The following is a 10,559-nucleotide window of genomic DNA, read 5'->3' as shown; positions in this document are numbered from 1 at the left end:
ACATAAATCTGCTTTGTAAAGTTCATAAATAACGGATGAGGCCATGTCTCAAGGTGCTGGCCAAAAATTGAGAATTTTGAAAACTGTGTACAATTTTGTTCTTTTTTGTTACTATTTCTCCTGCTCTACTTTTCGGTCACAAGAGCTCATATCAACAGCACACCCACATCTGCCCTTCTCTATGTTCTAAATTTTCCTGTCGACTTTTTTCCCCATGAAGTCCATCATCAACAACTGTTAAAGCAGAAACTAACACACCATTGTAAAGCAATTATACCCCAATAAAGATGTTAAAAAATAAAAAATAAATAAAATGCAAAAAAAAAAAACTGTAAAGATTTGACACATTAAATTATTCATCTTCAAATTTTTTTCTCTCATACTCCCTAAAAGAATTTTGAAAAGCTATGTATCCCCTACATTTTCAAGTAGACACCTAAAATATTTCATCATAAATTTGAACAGCTTCATAATGGAAAAGAATATTAAAAAGAATATGTATATATGTGTGTATAACTGAGTTGCTTTGCTGTACAGAAGAAATTAACACAACATTGTAAATCAACTATACTTCAAAAAAAACTTAAAAAATTTGAACAGCTTCAAAAAATGTACTTTCTAGCATATTGTAAATATTGATTTTTAAGTAAAACTTGTGTCATACCTTGTATCCAATAGACCCTAAAGGCCAAAGCAATTTGATAACCATCCTCACTCACTTAAAAATTCACAGACAAAAAAAAAAAAAAAAATTCACAGACAAGCTACTTTTTGACAACTGGAAATTTTGTATCATACCATTTTCTCCTTGATCTCATATTTTCCCAAAAGAATCTTACTAATGTAATACATTTTTATATTTGAAAGATTTTATATGATCACCCTATTAACTTCTCTACAATAACAGAAATAATTGTCCATAGGTGGAAGTTTAAACATTGTAATTTTGTATTTGTAAAGTCTTCTGGATTGAGCTATCTTTACAATGATTTTTAGTACAAAATTGACCAAAGAAATATGAATGTATAACATATTTTGAGAAATAATTATAAAGCACAGCAAGTAAGGCTTTATTGGACAATTGATCTAAGTGAATAGATGGATCTTTTTAATAAGTTCCCGTATCTTTGGCTGTTACTGATAGAATGACACAGGATTCAGCATCCATTCTACTCCTATTTTTCACTTTTATAGACATACGTCCTGAAAAACTTGTTAAATTAAATAAGTAATGAGAATTTTAGGCATTTTCTTTCCTTTTTTTTAATTGCTATATATATTTTTCTAATGTATCCTTATACATAATCCCACTCTACCCTTGATTCATTACCACAGAGCAATCCCTTCCCTGCAGTTTCTTTGATAAACCTGTACTATACAAGCCTCTAATTTAATTTTAATTTTACAGAAATCTCCTTTGAGTAACAATTATTTGTACAATTCCATATTTCTATAGTTTGTTAAAACTTTAGTCTCAACGAATCCAACCAAACACTGTTTGTTGGCAAAAGATCTGACTTGAATCTCATGCCCAGTAAACCCTCATATAACCCCCTGAAACCCCACTCATTTCTCCCTACATCACACCTCCCAGTGACTCCTAAGTGCATGCAGGTCCCCTCATCCCCTTGCATCTCTCCTCCCACAAACACGGCCCATGACCTCCTTCCTATGGGGCTGAGAGTTTACTGGGGTGGGTGATGTGGTCAAACCTCCTGGCTGTACATTTCCCGGGACACACAGAGACCAACCCCACAGAGGAGGTGCCTCCCTGACACCATCAATCATGACCCAGAACGCAAAAGGACACACCTGTCCCCACACAATCCAGGACCCCCAGCTTCACACAGTCACACACAAGGCACCACCACAGCCAGTCACAAATGAAGCCACAGAAGGTGCCCTTGTGCTGTGACAGGAACACACATCCCAGTGCCTGCCGCCTCCTGAGCCTCTCTTCACCCACAGGTGTGGGAGGATCAGTGTGGGCAGGTCAGTTTCCAGGTGATGAGACAAGCAGGTGCAAAGAATTCGAAAAAGACAAAGGGAGTGACTCGGAAGCCCTGTTTTCCAACAACGTTTCTGATGACCCAGCTCTGCTTTCACTGAAACAAAATTTAAGGAGTTGTTTCTCTCTCTGGTGCCTGAGCACTTCTTGCCCCACTAGCTTCCTCATACTTTCTGGGTTTTATATCTGCTGTGACTAAAAATGCACACAATACAGTGGAAGCAGTAGGAATTCATGTGATGCTGAGTCAGCAGAGGAGTGTGTAACTCATCTCATCCCAGGTCAGCACAGAAATCAGAGCTGGTTTATGGAGACCTCCTAAGAGAATGAGAACATCCTTCTAAGAGAGCTCATTGTGTGCCCAGGACAATGGAAAAAGGAGTCAGGCACACGGCCCTGGATAGAAGGACACAGGGAGAGTTGGGGAGGGTGGGGAGGGACACGTTGCTTCCAGGAAAGAATCTCTAAACCTTTTCTCAGACATTGCCTCTCTGTCTTAGCCGTGACGACCACCTGGAGTCATTTTCAATACTGGCCTTAGTCTGTCTGAGCTGCTATAACAAAATATCACCCACTGGGTGGGTTATAAAAAACAGAAATTTATTGCTCACAGTTCTGGAGGCTGGCAGTCCAAATCAAGGCACCAGCATTGTCCCCTTCTGGAGAGAGTTCCCTTCCTGATTTGTGGCTGGCACCTTCTCACTGTGTCTTTACATGATGGAAAGGGCTATGGAGCTCTCTGAGGACTCTTTTATAAGGGCACTTATACAGTTCATAAGGTCTCCACCCTCATGACCTAATCACCTCCCAAAAGTCCACATCCTAATACCGTCATCTCTGGGGGTTACATATCAATTTACTAATTTGGGGGGAAAGAAACAGTCAGACAATACCATGGCCCAAGGTACATTCCACTGTACTTCAAAATATAAAATGCAGTGTTGAATTACCACAGACAGCATTATTCTAATCCTATTTCCAATTTTTAAAAAAGGGCATACACTGGTTATTTTCCAACATTCACACCATTTTGGCAGACTAGAAATTAATTGGATTTCATCTCACTACAAATTCTTTTTTCTTCCTCCTCCTGCTCCAGGTTAAAGTAGGACAATGAGGCATTTCCCCATTCAATTAGATAAAAATATGAGCAACACCTACACACACCACTTAAGAATACCCAGAATGGTGACAGAATATCTTGGCATAAATTGTACACCCAACCCTAATATGTTAGGTCCTAAAAAATCAGTAGACCCTTTTTTATATGATTGAGAAGCTCAGTGACTCTGGCCATAAAAGGGTCATCACAGATTCCACAGTGACCCCATCCCTCTTTCCATCTTTGTCAGAGACTCCAGGGCACAGGGATTTGCAGTGAACCTCATGGGTCTGGTCCCACTCAGATACACAACCCAGCACATTCCCACCTTCTACCTGTCCAGCCAGGGCATGAATGGGGCAGCTCAGGACAAGGCAAGGTGAGTACCTGTCCTGCCTAATGGTGCTAACACAGCTCTGAGTTCCTCTCCTGCTGGGGAGCCCTTCTCTCCTGTTTTCTGCCCTGAGGTTGAACAAAAGGAAGCACTCACCTGCCTGGACTTGGCTCCAGAGCTTTGTACAGGGAAGTGTCAATCAGGATGGGCCATAGTTATAGGGACAGGGTCCCTGGACCTCATCTCCCCACAGAGGTGCCATTATCACGTCATCTGTAGTATAGGTGACACTGTCTGCATGGAGAGTCTGGGGCATCTCCAATGAGGAGCAAATGTTATCCCCAGTGCAAATCACCTTCATCCATGTCTGGGGATTAGTGACAACTCCTGGCAATTATTGAGAAGATCTACATGAGCAGCTGAGCAGAGGGCACAGAAAGTTTTTTATGTTCCCAGTTGGAGAATCCAAGTTTAGAACGAAAGCCATAACTTGGGGGAGGGGACACTCAAAGTGCACCAGGGGCTTCCTTCACTGTGTTTCCCGTTGGGTGTTTTCCTTCATGGTCTCACTTTTCCAAACTGTTCCAAAGTCTCTTCACCCTGATCATTAGCATATCATCTGAAGGCTGGACTTTCCCCTGAGATTAAGTTCCACAACACTTGATATTTATGGTCTCAGGTCTGTTTAATCTGGAAAATACCTCCTTCGAAGCCAGTTGTTTCCTTCCTCAAAATCTTCAGGTCTCTGTTGTGTCCACATGACTCTGTAAGGAGATCATAATTTGTTCTAAGACACACACGGATCTCTCTCCTTGAGTGTCTATTGGACCACCAGCCTGTCCTTGTGTTCTGGGCAGTTATTGCCAGAAAGAACCATTCCTTGAGAACAGCGGAAGGCACAGTGTGGGCAGAGAAGCCATCTCCATTTCTCAAACTCACAGTCCAGAAGCCAAGATCTGGAGTCAGTTGAGTCTTCCCTTGTTGACGCACAGATTCTTTCCAAATGCCCACATCCCGTTCTTGGCTGGACCCCACGTCCACCTCCCAGTAATGGCAGCCAGAAGTGAACAGAGGGAATCCCAGGACACAAGTTGTATGGCTGAATCTCTCAGGTCAGGACCTTTTCTTCTGCTTGAAAAACCCACAACAGACAGTTTTCAGGTCCTCAGAAATGATGAGGTACTCGTTGGCTCTGTCAACATCCAAGGTCACATCCACTTGGAACTTCTGCATCCTTGGGTTCATCTGGAGGACAGTCCTCAGCTGGGGCCCTAACTGCTTAACCTTTGAAACCAGAGCTCAGAGCTTGAGAGCACACTTGAGGTCATTCTTTTGTGAGACCACAGAGCAGTTGGGGCACAATAAACCCTCCCCATCAGGGTCCTTCTGCAGTGAATCGAAGCATTGGAAGCAGCAGACATATCCACATTTCAGGTACATGGGGTTTTCAAGATAAGTCAGGCAAACCATATATTTACTTGCTTCTTTAAAGTGTTCAGCCATGGGTCCTCTCTGCTCAACTAGGTCCAGCTACTTCCCCTGACAGCTCAGTTCTAGGCATTTTCCTATGGAAATGCCACTGTGCTATTTGAATGCCTTCTTAATTATAGGTCAAAAAGAGCACAGTGATCTATTATCAAAAAATATTTTAATTATCTACCTATTGACAACTTGGTTAGGTCCTCCTTTTATTTTACTGAAAGCAAAGAATTGAAAATGACCTAATTTACCAAAAAAAAATTTTTTTTACCCAGTCATTAGCGTTCTTCACTTTCTAGGAAATATGACCCCAAAAAAGCTTATCACATGCTACTGATCATACTGTTCAACTTTTTCTCAGAGGCCTTTTGCTTATGGAGCTAAAACAGATGAAACTGGGGTTAAAAGCAAAATTGAAATTGTATATTTTAGAACTTTGCTTTTTGACTGTAAGCAAAGGCATATATTAATGTCACATTTCATTTTGTAAGGACATCTCAAAATGCGTAGTAAAGATATGACAGAAATACAGACAGACAATGGAGGATATTTATTTGTATATAAGTGATTTCTTCCCAAAATGGGTTGAAGTCAATTATGTTTAGGTAATTACACATTTCACAGAATTGGAATCAGTATATTAACATTTGAAAGGGAAAGATTAATACTAATTAAATCAAGCTGGTTTTCTAAATGTGTAACATATTTTGCTTAGGTCATTTTATACTAGATTTGCACTTGGGGAAATTTTTTATTTGCTTTTGAAACTAAGTAGATGTTCTACTTTTAGGAGTATAGCTTAAATATTTTATGCAAATTGCAAGAGAAAAGAACTCGGTTGCAAATAAGTACATGCTTACAAAATGTACATTAAGTATTGTTGAGCATATTATTTAAAGTATAATCTGCAATATATTCCTGTTAAGTTGCTTAAACCTAATGCTTTGGAGCGAATTGTGTCCCCCTGACATTCCTAGGTTGAAGACCTAACCACCCCCCACCCCCTGCCCACAATGTGACTGTACTTGGAGAAAGGGCCTGTGAGGAGGTTAGAAAGCTTAAATGAGGTCATTAGAGTAGGTCCCTAATCCAACAGGGCTGATGCCCATATAACGATAGGAAGAAACACCAGAGCTCTCTCTCTCCTATGTGAGGACACAGGGACAACGTGGCCGCCTGCAAGCCAGGAAGAGGGTCCTCATTAGAACCAGACCATACTGCCACCCTGATCTCAGACTTCCATCTCGAGAACTATGAGAAAATATATTGCTGTCATTGAAGCCCCCCAGTCTATGGTATTTTGTTATGGCAGCCCAAGCTAAGATACCTAGTATGTACATGGTAGGATTTAATAAATGAGCAGAAGAGTGGTTGATGAGTGACAGTGAGCAGGAGATTTGTACCTTCATAAAAAATGAGTATGGATTTCATATTTTGCTAACTTTTACCAAAAGTTAATGAAAATGTTTCTCTTATGAATTTGAATAAATATTCAAGAGAACACAAAACACTAACTTACCTCTAATATATGTTTCTTATTAGAAAATAAAACGTTGACATGTTGGATGAATATGTGGGTCTTTTCACCTTGATATCATGCAAATTGTACCAGTGAGACTAGACTAAAATGCAGATAGATGAGCATATTCACTGACCTCATCCTCTTTACTGAGATGGTGAAACTGCAGAGAAAGGGTGCTTCACAGCAGACTGGTATTTCCCAGCATGCTGCTTTCAAATCTTGAATATTTCAAGACAGCTAGCTAGCTAAGTACAGAAACCCGTCATGAGTTTGTCACCTGGGTGAATAACGCGCTGCCATCTTCCATATTTCCAAGAAATGTTCTTTTTACTCTGTTCTCAACGATTTCTTTCCTCAGGAACAATACCTTCTTTGCCAGTAGTGAAGACCAAAAACAAACAAACAAACAAAAAAAAACCATCACCTCTCCCCTCTACTACATAATTCCATTACAGACTTGAAATCAAAAACATCCAAATATACATCAGCTTACCTGTTTAAGGTATTGTCTCAATCTGTCCAGGCTGCTATAACAAATTACCATAGACTGTGTGGCTTAAACAAGAAACGCTTATTTCTCACAGTTCTGGAGCCCAGGAAGTCCAAGATCAAGAGGCCAGAAGATCTGGTGTCTGATGAGGCTCCTCTTCCCAGTTTGTAGACGGCTGTCTTCTCATTGTAACCCCATATGACAGAGAGTGAGAGTGGGCTCCAGTGTTTCTTCTTATAAAGGCATTAATTGTATTCATCAGGGCACTGCCCTCAGGACCTAATTATCTTACAAAAGCCCAGCCTCCAAATACCATCACATTGGGAGTGAAGATTTCAACATACGAATTTTGTGGGGACACATTCATTCCATAAGAGTTATGCTTTGCCTTAACAGAGATAAGCATAAGACACAGAAAGACATGATACCCTATTACCTTTAGTTCATGGTGCCATTTTGCTTAAAGAGGGCTCTCAAATACCTGTAGTTTGAGTTGCCTCTGCTCAGTGTCCCAGAGGTTTCTATACCCAAGACAAAGTACCATAGCATGATTTGGGTCAGATGAGATCTCTTCTGTAAGGCAGAAGAAGGGAAATTGTGGAAGGTAAGACAGAAAAGGAGAAGCAGCCTGATGCAGGTGCATTTGTAAGCAGATGAATACAGAAAGAACATATATAGAGAGAGACAGAGAGAGAGAGAGAGAGAGAGAATTTGGAAATTGATTCCCTTGAAATTATCTGAATCTATATACCCCTTGGAATTTCTTCATGCACCCCCAAAGCTATGCAAACCCCAATTCAAATGAAATATTCCTACTACTGCTAATAATTTTCATTGCAATGTACTAAGAGGCTACTTTAAAGTAAGTATTATATTAGGTTCTTCAAATAGATCAGCTCATTTAAATTGTGTCCATCAGGTGAGAGTCATTATTAACCCCATTTTACAGATGAAGAAATTGGGACTCAGAGAAGATAAGTAATTTGCCCAGAATCTCACAGCTAGTAAGTGCCAAAGCCAAATTCAGTCCTAGGTCCATCTGACTCCAGAGCCTGTACTTTGTGATAATCTTATGTGGCCTTGTATATGTGTTCTTGACTGACAGCAGCTTAATAGGTATCCCTCCTAGATAACTGGTACTCCCCAAAGAATGATTCTCTAATGGTGGATTTTCAGAACTATGTAGCAGAGCTTTTTTTTTTTTTTAACATCTCTATTGGAGTATAAATGCTTTACAATGGTGTGTTAGTTTCTGCTTTATAACAAAGTGAATCAGCTATACATATACATATACCCGCATATCCCCTCCCTCTTGCGTCTCCTTCCCACCCTCCCTATCCCACCCCTGTAGGTGGTCACAAAGCACCGAGCTGATCTCCCTGTGCTATGTCGCTGCTTCCCACTAGCTATCTATTTTACATTTGGTAGTGTATATATGTCCATGCCACTCTCTCACTTCGTCCCAGCTTACCCTTCCCCCTTCCCGTGTCCTCAAGTCCATTCTCTACATTTGTGTCTTTATTCCTGTCCTACCCTTAGGTTCTTCAGAACCATTTTTTTTAGATTCCATATATATGTGTTAGCATATGGTATTTGTTTTTCTCTTTCTGACTTACTTCACTCTGTATGACAGTCTCTAGATCCATCCACCTCACTACAAATAACTCCATTTCGTTTCGTTTTATGGCTGAGTAATATTCCATTGTATATATGTGCCACATCTTCTTTATCCATTTGTCTGTCGATGGACACTTAGGTTGCTTCCATGTCCTGGCTATTGTAAATAGTGCTGCAATGAACATTGTAGTACATGACTCTTTTTGAATTATGGTTTTCTCAGGGTATATGGTAGTTCTATTTTTAGTTTTTTAAGGAACCTCCATACTGTTCTCCATGTGGCAGAACTTTGAGAAATATTTTCATCAAAACAGTCTTCCCAGTGCTTCCTCAAATCATTAAATAAATAAATATATTTCTCTTCTCTTGATACACATATTACCCTATTTTAATGAGGTTGCAATGGGGAAATCAAATATGAATAACAAATAAGCATTCAAATTAAGAAAACTTTAAATTATTCCAAGGTCTTTATTTTGCCCACTGTTAGCAATCCTCTCCTCATGTTTTCATAATTAAGGGACTTTGTGGTCACTGGATTTTTTTTCCCCCAAAATACTCCCCCAAAGGATTAATTCTTTAATTCTCAGTTTATGGTCTAAACCTGTGAATGAATCTAAAAATCCCTTTATTTTAACCACATAGTTAAAAATTAACCACATAGTTAAAAATTGAAGGTAATGATGACCATAATAGCAAACCCTAAAGAATACTGCTTTCTGCAAAGAAATAGACAAATTTATGGTACCTTAAAAATAAACAGTCTCTTCTTCAACCTATTTCACACGTGTACACACACAATTTTCAGTGTAATTTTGAGTATTTCATAATGGAGCCTGAATTAATATTCAGCTACTTACTCTTTTTTTTATTGAAGTATAGTTGATTTACAATGTTGTATTAATTTCTGCTGTATAGCAAAGAGATTCAGTTATGCATATATATACATTCTTTGTTTAATATTCTTTTCCATTATCGTTTATCATAGGATATTGAATATAGCTCTCTGTGCTATACAGTAGGACCTTGTTTATCCATTCTATGTATAAAAGCTTACATCTGCTAACCTCGGCTACTTATTCTTTAAGACAAATTAAAGCTTGTTTTCTTGGGTAGAGTTGGGATCCATGTTTTTTCAGACATATAAACATGTGAGAAGTGGCAAGGCATAGCGTGAAAAAGGCAGGTCAGTTCCCTACATTAGAGATTTAGGAGAGGAGAGTCAGCTTAATGATCTAGACTACAAACATCATACAGCAGTCACTGAGACAAAACAGCATCTCAGGTAAAGCCAGTTACACCACACTGCTGAGACACTGCTAAATGAGGTAGAGTGGGGAACCCCCAAATCTGGGGAATTTAGTAAAAGCAAAGAGCAGGAGAGAGAGATTGTGCTAGTTCTTAAGAGTATATTCCATATTTTTAAAAAGGGTGCAAATGAACTTATCAAGAAAACAGAAATAGAGTCACAGATGTAGAAAGCAAACTTATGGTTACCAGGGGGTGAGGGGAGGGAGGGATAAATTGGGAGATTGGGATTGACATATACACACTACTATATATAAAATAGATAACTAATAAGGACCTACTATATAGCACAGGCAACTCTACTCAATACTCTGTAATGACCTATATGGAGAAATAAGCTAAAAAAAGAGCTGATATATGTATACGTATAACTGATTCACTTTGCTGTATAGCAGAAACAGACACAACACTGTAAATCAATTATACTCCAATAAAAAATTTTTAAAAAGAGTATATTCCATAAAAATAATGAACAAAGATCCACTACGAAACAATAACAATGTCATATTTTCATGTTTTGCTTAAAGAAATTTTCATGCAAATGTATTCTTCATAACAGCCCGTGGAGTTTGAGGAGCAGATACCATTTTTATTATGTGGCAGAAAAGGAAACCCAGGCACCGAAGAGACTGGGTGAATTGCCCAGTGGCCCTCAGCTGCTTCCTGGCACAGTAATGACCAGATAGACCCCAGTCCAAG

General features: G+C 39.3%; 1 pseudogene; it reads right to left on the bottom strand.

The window, feature by feature from the left end:
• Positions 1–4,119: 4,119 nt before the first annotated feature.
• Positions 4,120–4,947, bottom strand: LOC133096592 (ret finger protein-like 4A-like protein 1; annotated as a pseudogene).
• Positions 4,948–10,559: the final 5,612 nt, after the last annotated feature.

The sequence above is a fragment of the Eubalaena glacialis genome, chromosome 8, assembly GCF_028564815.1.
Source record: "Eubalaena glacialis isolate mEubGla1 chromosome 8, mEubGla1.1.hap2.+ XY, whole genome shotgun sequence".
Lineage (NCBI taxonomy): Eukaryota > Metazoa > Chordata > Mammalia > Artiodactyla > Balaenidae > Eubalaena > Eubalaena glacialis.
The sequence above is the reverse complement of the archived record's forward strand: the minus strand, read 5'-3'. Positions and strand labels throughout refer to the sequence as shown.